Raw genomic sequence first — 10,643 nt, forward strand, 5'->3', positions numbered from 1 at the left:
CCCGTCGACTCGTTCAAACGTAAACACGCGGGGCATGGTGTGGTATTACATAGAGTCACTTCCGTGCATTTACCATGCAACCGTGAGAGTCACGGTTGAACACTGACCAGTGGCATGGCCGTGGCTGCCTGTGCCATTCGGTTATTTTTATCTCTCTGTCACGCAGCAGAGAAGCATGCTTGTATGCTTACAACATCCAACTTCATAAAGAAAGGGTTGCAAACATTTACAAACAAACCTATCGCCCTTATAATATTTTCCTAGCTAAGTAATAAAAATACCTAAACAAGCAAAATCTGTTAAGCTTACATTTGCTTTGTTTCTACAACTGCACCAAATAAACTTACAAGCCGTTTTTTATAACCACAGTACGAGTACCAGAAACAGTGCAGCGGCTCAAATGCAGCTCCATCAGTGCAAGGCTCAACTGCAGCTCCTCAGTGTGTATGGCAGGTACATACGAGAAGCACTCCTCTACCTGCAACACAGGCACGGATGTGCATCCATTCTGTGCATGACAGGTACATACGACAGGCACCGTCGTACATACAACACAGGTACGATTACACGTACAGCGAGCATTTCTCCACTGAAAAATTAAAACTACTTTATGTCTCTTAACCTTGGTGCGACAGCATTTTATGGTCCTTCGGCCCGTACAAAAGCCGCAAAATCACACATTTCCTTCATGGCTGCACGCAACACAAAAAACAGACAAGCCTACACACGGTGCAAAGACTACAACGGTTCTCTGATAAAGTTTACATAAAACCCAAGCTCAAGAGAATGCAACAACAAATAACTCCATACACCTGGACAACTAACACAAGGCCTGGTTTCAGCATCCACACCTGAACGGAACCGTCAAATCCAGGTATTCAACACTCCTCATTCTTAAATGCGGACGCGCGTGGCTGCAACTTGATGATAATCTAAGATGTGCACGTTTAGAAGCCCTTCTATGCCACTCCAGAACCCTTTGTTGCTTTTCACAAAATACTCCCGTGAACTCTGCGGGAGGGGAGGTAAACTTAATGGTCCTGGTCTCCAGATCCTTTGCACTAAGAACAAAGAACATCACAAATTCAGTGTAACTCCCGAAGCGAACATAATCTTCCATCGATACTATCTTCAGACAAACGTCGTGATCTTTGAGAAACTGCCGGTACTTACGACGCCATTTGTTTTTTTCACCATGAGAAAGCAACGATCCCTAAAATATAAATGATAGGTTGAAAATACTTAGCGTCTATAAAAAGAGATACAGACCATCAAAAAACCAAATGCAACAATTAGTTCTACCACCTCCGTAACAAGAAGTTAGACATATACTTATCTATGTATGGATGTATACAACAATAAATCATGTGTAGATACGGGTGCATCAATTTCAGTCAAAATTAAGACAAGCATTTCAAAAAGGAACGAGTACTACATAATGCAAATTTTTGAAGATCATCACCTCGACAAACAAGTTCTCCAGTTTTGGAAAGCATTGCAGCAATTCAATGACGGTGTCCACCTTATAATACATGTAGATAAGCAAGGTCTTAACAGATTGACACATTGTTGTTAGACTGACTGCCTTCAAACCCTTGATGAAAATTAACAGAAGATGGATCACAAAACTAATAGCATAAAGGTTGGATGAAATAAAACTTGTTTCCTCACAAATAAAGTTAAGATGGAAGTATCATAAAAACTCAATACCTCAAGACACGTGAGACAACATGGATACGGTTCAGACGCAGAGACAGCGGTTACCTCCAAGTCCTGACTCTACATGAAGAATAGAACATAGACCATCAAATTAGTAGAACAAACATCGGAACAAGTATAGCTCTGTACCAGTATTAAGGAAAGTCAGTACCTCAAGACACTTCGAGGGAGACACAAACACGAATTCACCCAACGTCTCCAGTTTAGGTGCAGAGACAACGATTATCGAACAGTCGTCAACCAGACAATCAACAATCAACCGTCGAAGCAAAGGGGCATCCTCAACAATGAGTTCTCCGTGTGGACAACAAATGCCAATGCTTACAAGGTTAGACGAGTTTATTGTGACGCGACGACCTCCTCTATTGCAAACAAGAAAGAGAGACTCAAGTGCAGGGCAACTAGAGTGGATTATGCTTTGCAGCGACGCGTCTGATATATCAACAGCCACAAGCGAGAGTCTTTTCACCAGTGGTAGCTTAAGTGTCCCTACGTAATTGTCTGGTATTTGGCAAAGAGCAAAGCCGAGGGTGTGGAGAGAGGAGGAAAACCGAAACACGGACTCCGGTGCCGAGGGCGTAGTTGAAGTGCATAGGTCCAATAGAGTTACCTCTTGCGTCAGAAATTCTGGGAAGAGGTAGTAGAACTCAAGAACCTGCATATTGTTCAACTTCCAGGATCGGAGCCATGCATCAACGGTGGAGGGCCTGCACTGTAGGTAGCACGCCGGAATAGAGAGGCGGCTAACCGTGCCAGCATGGCCGGACAGAATGGATTCCGGAAGACTGACAACAGGATTTCAACAGAGCCGCGTTCCGGAATAGCATTTGCGAACGGGCTCCTTGGTGAAGGCGCACAGATGAGATATGGTCTCGATATGAAATTTTTCACCATCGTTAAAAAGACGAGAGTTAGAGATCTCGCGGCAGTCGAGATTCAGAGGAGCGATGGGCCACAAAGGACGCCAGCGACGTGCGAGGATTCGAGTACGGATGCCATCCTTGATGGGAAGACGAGAGATGATCTCACCTAGGACACCGTCGGCGAGATCGCTGATGTGGTCCGCACGACATCACTCTTCTTCCTCATCGGATCGGGAGGGAGCACGGTCGCCGCTTCCATCCCCTCCGACGACCAACACACCACCAGAATGCGGCGTCACCGGTGGCGCCACTCTCGACCTCTTGATGCTACGAGCAGCGCTTTCCATCTCCACCTCCGTTGCTGGGGTGGAGCCGCCCACGACCAGTGCTCACTGAGGTGGATCTGGAGAAATGGATTACAGCCTGTCAATCCACGAGACGGCTTAAATACCCACGACGGGGAGCGGAGGGGTCCAGATTAATTACTTCTTCTATTTTTCTTTCTGACAGGGGGGCCTGGGTTAAGTACTACTCGTAGCAAGTCAATGGTAGGTGACTGCTTGAAACATTAAATAGAACCATGGCTTTCAAGGTACGAGATGCACTGTTGCACACGCAGACCAGGCACGGGCGTGCCCGTCCGTGTTTTAATTATTTACGGCACACATTCAATAGAAGAATCTGTTTGACGCCGGAAGCACGGTTCTACAGTCATCTTGCCTCTACGAGCAACAAAATTTTCCACGGACACGTTCACATTTAAGTCAATAGAAGATTCAAGGCCGTGCCTCTGCTTTGCAAATGATTCTGCTGAAACGCTCCTGTCACGGCTTGTCACGTACCAAACACACGGTACGGCTTGGCATTGTCACGTACCAGACACACGGTCCTGCCTTTGGCATTGTGACGCACTGTTCTACATGCCACATAGGCATGTAGAACAGTTTGTGTCTACCTTCGTGTCTCTTTGTGTTCCAGATGATTCCGTTGACTCTAACACCAGGAGAGGCACGGTATGGAGGCCCAGAGAGGCATGCTTGCGTTTTACGCGGGACCAAAATTATCACAGGCACGGGCATGAAGCGCGTAAAGGCATGGTCGATGGTATTACATAGAGTCACGCTAACCTTTGTCTTACGTACAGACACGGGCGTTTACTCTGTGAGGCACGGAATGGCCTATACGAGAGACCCTGTTTTTAAAAGCGTATTTCCTTGTACGGGCATAAGCATGTGCATACAGCATAGAGGCACGGGCGTTTACTCTGTGTTTTAGTGTCAAGGGTCACAAGCACGGGCATAAAGCCCTCAAAGGTCTTCTAATTACATAGAGTCACGCACAGAGGTTTTCTAATTGTATTCATAATGAGTCGGTGGAGAGGCATGGTTTATTCTTACCCGGAGTCACGATGGTGCGATTATTACGGAAACCTAATAGAATCGGATGACTGTCCGTGTTACAATTGTTTTCGTTGTAAGATTTTAACTCAAATGCACGAACCGTCAAGTGTGTCAGTGTTTCAAGTCAGAGGTCACCTTCGTGTCTCTTTGTGCTCCAAATGCATCCGTTGCTCTATAACCAGGAGTGGCACGGTAAATATGCTCAGGGAGGCATGCTTGTGTTTTACGTGGAGTCGCGTTCATGCGTTAATTGCGGAAACCCAACGTGCATGTTACAATTAAGTCACTAGAAGATTCAAGGTCGTGCCTCTGCTTTGCAGATGATTCTGCTAAAACGCGGACAAAACCAAGTGAATGAAGTGATGCAGAACCACGGCTTTTCAAGAACGAGACACACGGTCCTGCCTTCGGCACTGCAAAGCACTATTCTACATGCCACACACAGGCACGGCCGTGATTCCACATGCTTTAGTAGCATGTAAAGACGTGATTCTCCCACGGCAAACGCCGTGAACCTACTGCCAGGCACTATGTCCATTTGTAAAACAGAAACGCAAACACAACCGTGACCCGTTGTGTTTGAAATCTTTGCATCACAGAAGCATCGCATGAAGGCACATGAGGCACGGTTGGACACGCATCACAAGCACGGTTATTTGAATTACTTACAGTCATGCATTCATAACAGAAGAACATGCATTAGAACAGGCGAGGCCCAGTTACCACGAAAGCCACGGTTATGCAGCCCCAGAAGCACGACCTAGATTCTGTGCTTAAAAACGTTTTCGTTCCATAACGGCGGGCGTGACCATGCAACCGTGAGAGTCACGGTTGAACACTCACCGGTGGCATGAACGTGGCTGCCTGTGCCCTTAGGTTATTTTTATCTCTCTGTCACGCAGCAGAGAAGCATGCTTGTATGCTTACAACATCCACGTTCAGAAATCGACGCGGCTGCGGAAAATAACAAGGAAACCTGTGCCTCTGATATTTTTGTCCGCCGAGTAAAAAATACATAAAGAAGCAAAAGGCGTTCTTATTTAAATTTGTTTTGTTTCTATAACTGCAGCAAATTAACTTACAAGCCGTTCTTATAACCACAGCACAAGAAAATAAACAATCGACAACCGCCCGCCCTCCCCACCAATTGCTTGCTATTTCATCGCTCCATGTGCGGCCTTGTTTTTGAATGTTTAGCGATCCATTCTTCCTTCTCGACCCTTGTGCAACCCCACCCTTCTGCGTAGCTATTCAACCTATTTACGTGTAAAATTAATATTCATACATAAAAACAAAGCGAAAGATTGCGGTCATCACTATTTTTTGCTTACGTCCTGTTTAAGCTGCATTATTACCTTTTAATTTTTCTATTCGTACTGTTCTCCGGTACCAAAAAAGTCTCCACTCAGACCTTTCCTTTCTGAAAATGGACTACGCAGATTCCGTGCCTTGTCTCGGGCTTCCCTGTACGCATTCTGTGTGCCTGGCTTGTGTGATGTTTGATTCTGGCGTAGATGCAAGACTTTGGTAAATGCTCCCTGCTGTCAGTGGCGTCGTTGGAGTTGCTGGCGTCTGACGTCTTCCTCCTGGGCTTGGAGTGCATTGTCCTGAGCCATTTGATGTCCCCGATGGTGTTGTCGGTGTTGTCGGCCATTTCATTGACCTTGCCCTCTTCTCCTGCTGCGATTTCCTCTTTTCCTCTTCAATCCTCATCCTCTCCTGGACTTCTGGGTTATCCGGGCAGTTTGTTTTCCTGTGACCCTTTACTCCACAACGGCCGCACTTGGATGCGGCTTTGTTGCCTTTTCCTTTCTTCTCAGAACCAGCTTTGATTCGATCTCCTTTTTTCGTACCCTTTGAGCCACTCATGGGAGGGTTCTTGAGAGTTTCGGCAAGAATGCCTGTGTCTGGTTCCTCGGCAAGTGCCGCCATGACTTTTATTTTCATATCTACCGTACACTCACGCAGCACACGGTATGCCTTCTCTTTTCTGCAAGCATTTGAACAGATATCCGACAACTCAGCGTAAGCGAGGCCGAATCTCATAGTTCCATCGTCTTGTATGGTCATGCTATCACCTTGACTTGTAGACAGAACTTTCAGACTCTCTGATAGATTCCTGGTCCATCTGGGGATGACAAAGGATTTTGGAAGTTGATCGATCATGCCTGTTTGGTCCATCACCTTAAGCACATGGCAGCACTGAATGCCATCCCTACTCATTTTCTTGCAGCTGCAACTGTATATTTCTTTTTGCTCATCCACATCTACCCTGAACTCAGACCTGTCAAATTCCTCGTCCGGATATGGTTTCCACACTTTTTCTCGAGGCTCAATAATCTTTTTTTTAATACTACCTCCCCATTGCCAGGTCAGAGCACTTGAAGTAAGTCCGGTTCCGTAGCTCCAGCTGGAATTTCCTGAAAATTTCATTCGTGTATACTTGACTTGCTTGTCTTTCAATCGGAAAACCCGTCTCTAGTGATGGCGCCTTCTCTTCTGTTCGGTGTCTTTTCTTGTCAAGCGTGGCGAGGCAATTTTGCTGAATCGTGTGATACGCATTAACAAACCTTTTTATAGTGTCCCTGTGGTCGACGTAATTCTTCCACATCAAATTTGTGCTCTCACTGCGAGTGGTTGTTGACAAGAAAGGATAGAAACAGTCCTTGAAGTAGGCCGGCACCCAAAAATTTCGGAGTTCCCATAGCGTGTTCAGGTGTTTGTTGCCTTCCGCCTTGTGCAGAGAAATTGCTGGTTTCCAGGCACGCTCAAACTCGTCTTGATCTAGTGAGTTTTTGACGATTCGAAATATATCATCAGACATCCCTGGGTGCTGCGCAAACACTGCTGCGTTATTTTCCTTCAGGTTCTTCCTAATATGCCACCAGCAGAACCTGTGCCTCGTCCTCGGAAGAGCTTCCTTTATTGCAGTCTTCATCGCCTGGTCCTGGTCTGTTATTATGTATTTCGGCTCTTTACCTCCCATTGCCTCGACAAACGTGCTTAGGAGCCACTTGAATGACCCTATTTTCTCATCCTTCAAAAGGCCTACTCCAAACAGGACGGCCGACCCATGGTTGTCGACACCTATAATTGGTGCAAATGGCAAGCCATATATATTCGTAGAGAATGTGGTGTCAAAACGAAATCTCCATATAGATCATAATTCATCTTACACAAGGAATCTGTCCAGAACAGGCTGCGCACTACATTGTTCTCTGTCTCTTCCACATGGTGGAATCCCGGCCTCCGCCTCTGCATATCAGCAAACATTTTCATGGTGTCTGCGATATCAGTGCCGCGCTCTCCATCCCTATCCCGGCATGCAATGTTGCTTATGTCAATCGTGTCGAACATAATTTCTCGCCTCGGTTTCCCCATGGCAGTAAAAATCTGCATAACCTTCCTTGGTTCTAACCTCGCCTTCTGCAGCACTTGTATAAAGAATTTCTCCTGAGGTGTCATCTTCTTATAGCATCTCATGAACTTCAGCATCCAATCAGATGGGTGAAGCTGGTGGTTGTGCTCTAAACGAATGTTCTTCAGGTACCATTTCCTCCTATATGTATCCCTCTTGGCTGTTATTTGGACTGGGCAGCTTGTCCGGATCAAGCAGTTGCTCCTTCTCTCCTTAACATGTCTCTCAGTTGTTTTATTCTGCCCTTCCTTGGTGCACTGAAACACCTGCTTGTCAAGCTGCTGATCATATGTCGATCTTCTGCTCGTTGATCGCTTGGCAGCAAAGCCAACCTTTCTAGCATATCTGCAGAAAAACAAAAAGCACTCATCCAATGATCCGAATACCATACCACCCTATGGTTCGAACGCTTCGGTGACCTCCTGAATCGTTGGGTATATGCCTTCTTTAAACATGTCGTCCATTTCTTTCTCTACAATGGTCGGCGGTGCCATGATGATTCTGTCTACCGTGTCTTCGTTCGTCTGATCGCATTCACTTCTGACGACATCAGTCTCATCGCCAGCCACAGGTCCACTTACAGCGGAGCTGCTGCTGCTCTATTGTTTGTCACACGCAGCAGCGTCGTTTCTGCATGGCACGGCCAAATCCATAAATGAGTCTGCCTCTCCAATGTTGCATTGTGCAATGCTGCTCCCTGTTTCTCCGGCACTCGTGCAACCAAGCGACTGTGCTGCTTCTACCATGCAATCCGTGCTGGCGCTGTACGCTACTTGCTGCTGTGAACGTTGCGTTTCCTTTGAAATGGATGGAGAACTATTATATTTCTTTCCCTCATCTGTTATCCCCTCCGCCAAATCCTGAACACATGGCAAGAAACAGAATTAGGTGTCCAGAGCAGCATATGCATTTTTTTTAACTTCTAAACAAAAGATTTATATGACTCATCAGGGCTGATCTGGTATACCAAAACCAGACCCGTGCCTCTTCACCGAGTATAAGCGGTACACCAGAGGCACTGTTCACATCACGAATGTGACCATGCTACACACACATCTGCACAAAGAGGCACAGGTGTGCTTCTGTTTACACCATACAACCGGAGAGGCACAACAACATCCTATATAAAAGAACAACTGCACATACAGCCGTACAAGACGGACAGCCGTCCTCCTGTTTTCCACTTTACCCTGTTCTCCCATAAAACTTTTTGTGTGTTGAATTGAAAAAGCATAGTTCCGACATCACCTTTGTTTTCCCATGCCTCTCTTGTCCAGCAAATCTTGGCGACAACCTCCGTGCATTGGTGATTTCGCTGACGATTTTGAATGCCATCGGAGATCCTTTGGAAGGACCCCTCATGTTGAACGCCACAGGTGATCCTTTCAAAGGACCTTGCCTTATGTTTTCATCGATTCGTGGACTACCGCGATACTTGCTTCCTTCCTCGTACACCTGCGTGTGGAAGATACTGCAATTTAAATATACCAGACGAAAACAAAGAAAAAATTGCTCACAAAAAATATACATTTGCTTTAAATGTTGTTGCACGTTCGTATATGCTGTCACCTGTATTGCTTTCTGATGCTGCTGTATGGTAGAGCTTATTGCTCCTATGTTTTATTTTGTCGCTGGGCTCTTCTTCCTTGTGCAAACCGTACCAAATCCTTGAACACCAATGCTTTTGTTGCAAATGATCCTTCTGCTTGCATCAAAGGAAATTCTGTTACCCTGCACCTCTTCATTATGACCGCCTACAAACGCTGGGCCGTCACAACATCCGTTCTGCGCCTTTGTGGGCATCTGTGTCTTCAAACCAAAAAATAATTAGAGGCACATGCGACTAAAACTTCCACGTACGTTAAAACCAGCGTTTGAAGTTTTCGTCGTTACCTGCACAATCTGGTTAGTGGAGTCTCTGCTGCTTAGAATGCTCCTCTTGGCAGGTGTCTGTTGCACACCATGCTCCTGCTTGGGGCGTTTGCCAAGAACTTGTATCTCACTCTTGACTGCAATTATTCCAGCCCGCATGGCATGTGTGTGTTTGATAGCATCTGCATCCTTGATCTTCTTCTCGTTTTGTAGTAATTTTTTTTCCACCTCTCGATACTCAACTGCAGAGTAGATGCACAGGATAAACAGATATTACAGCATTCATCCAGGATATATAAATCATTTTTGTTGTTGTTAATGATCTACTATTTGCTCAGTGGTGACACCTTGACAGCAAACGTCCCAGAAATAAAAGACCAAACACTAATGTTCAACTGCCTTACTATTACCTGCCTCCCATAATCCTTGCCGATGTCGTTCAAAGACCGACCGTCCCTGTTGTCCTGACTAGATGACGCACTCCTGAACATCTGCCCCGAAAAAGAGACGTAATAAATATAAAGGTTATAAACCTGCAGTATCAGTGTTGAAACTTTTCGAAGTCGATATCAACAGAGATATATTTTTAGTTCTATATAATTAACATATATAAATACATACATACATTAATTTTTAATTAAACTAGAACCTCAACCAAAGTGAGATCCTCTGATGCTAATTTTCTCGTGCAACACTTAACACAAAGATAACCATGAAACCTAACAAAAGTAACAACCTCGTATTACAAGGACGAGAGGATACAAAACAAAAAACAAACTCAAATCAAAGCTACAGTGTAAAACTAAACAGTTTTATTCTATGAATCCCGACCACAACAAATTCATCAACGAATTGAATCTCGAGTATCAGGAATCGCCACGCAAAAGGTGCGTTGATAAATTTTTTACTAACCTTTGATTGCCGAATCTTATGCGCTGATTGTTCGGAAGTCACACCTTTCTAAATTGTGGGGGGATCTGCTTCCCTGCAGTTTGTTAGCGATCCCCTTCAATGATTTTGAATCTCGGAGAGAGAGAAAAGAGAAAGAGAGAGGGAGAGAGAAAGAAAGAAAGAAAGAGAGAGGCTACTTCATTTTTTTGCGTGCAGGAGAAGAATAACCTGATAGGTGGGGTGAGTTTTGTGACGCATGAGAGATGGGCATGTTTCTTGGGCGTGACGAGATGTGGTAGGTCGACTTCACTTGACCGTCGCCGACACTGACAAGTGGGCTCTCAGTTACTAATTCCTCTAAGTCTCTCACTAACTTGTGGGGTCGGCCTTATATGAGTCCTACGAGGAGTACCTCCATCTGAGGTGAGAAAATGTGGTAGGTGGACTTCAAACTCATACTGACATGTGGGCTCTCAAATA

The 10,643-nt window shown here is 45.4% G+C and overlaps 1 pseudogene; it reads right to left on the reverse strand.

The window, feature by feature from the left end:
- Positions 1-343: 343 nt before the first annotated feature.
- Positions 344-10,376, reverse strand: LOC141041192 (uncharacterized; annotated as a pseudogene).
- Between the last annotated feature and the right edge of the window lie 267 nt (positions 10,377-10,643).

Source organism: Aegilops tauschii, chromosome 2 (genome assembly GCF_002575655.3).
Source record: "Aegilops tauschii subsp. strangulata cultivar AL8/78 chromosome 2, Aet v6.0, whole genome shotgun sequence".
Classification (NCBI taxonomy): domain Eukaryota; kingdom Viridiplantae; phylum Streptophyta; class Magnoliopsida; order Poales; family Poaceae; genus Aegilops; species Aegilops tauschii.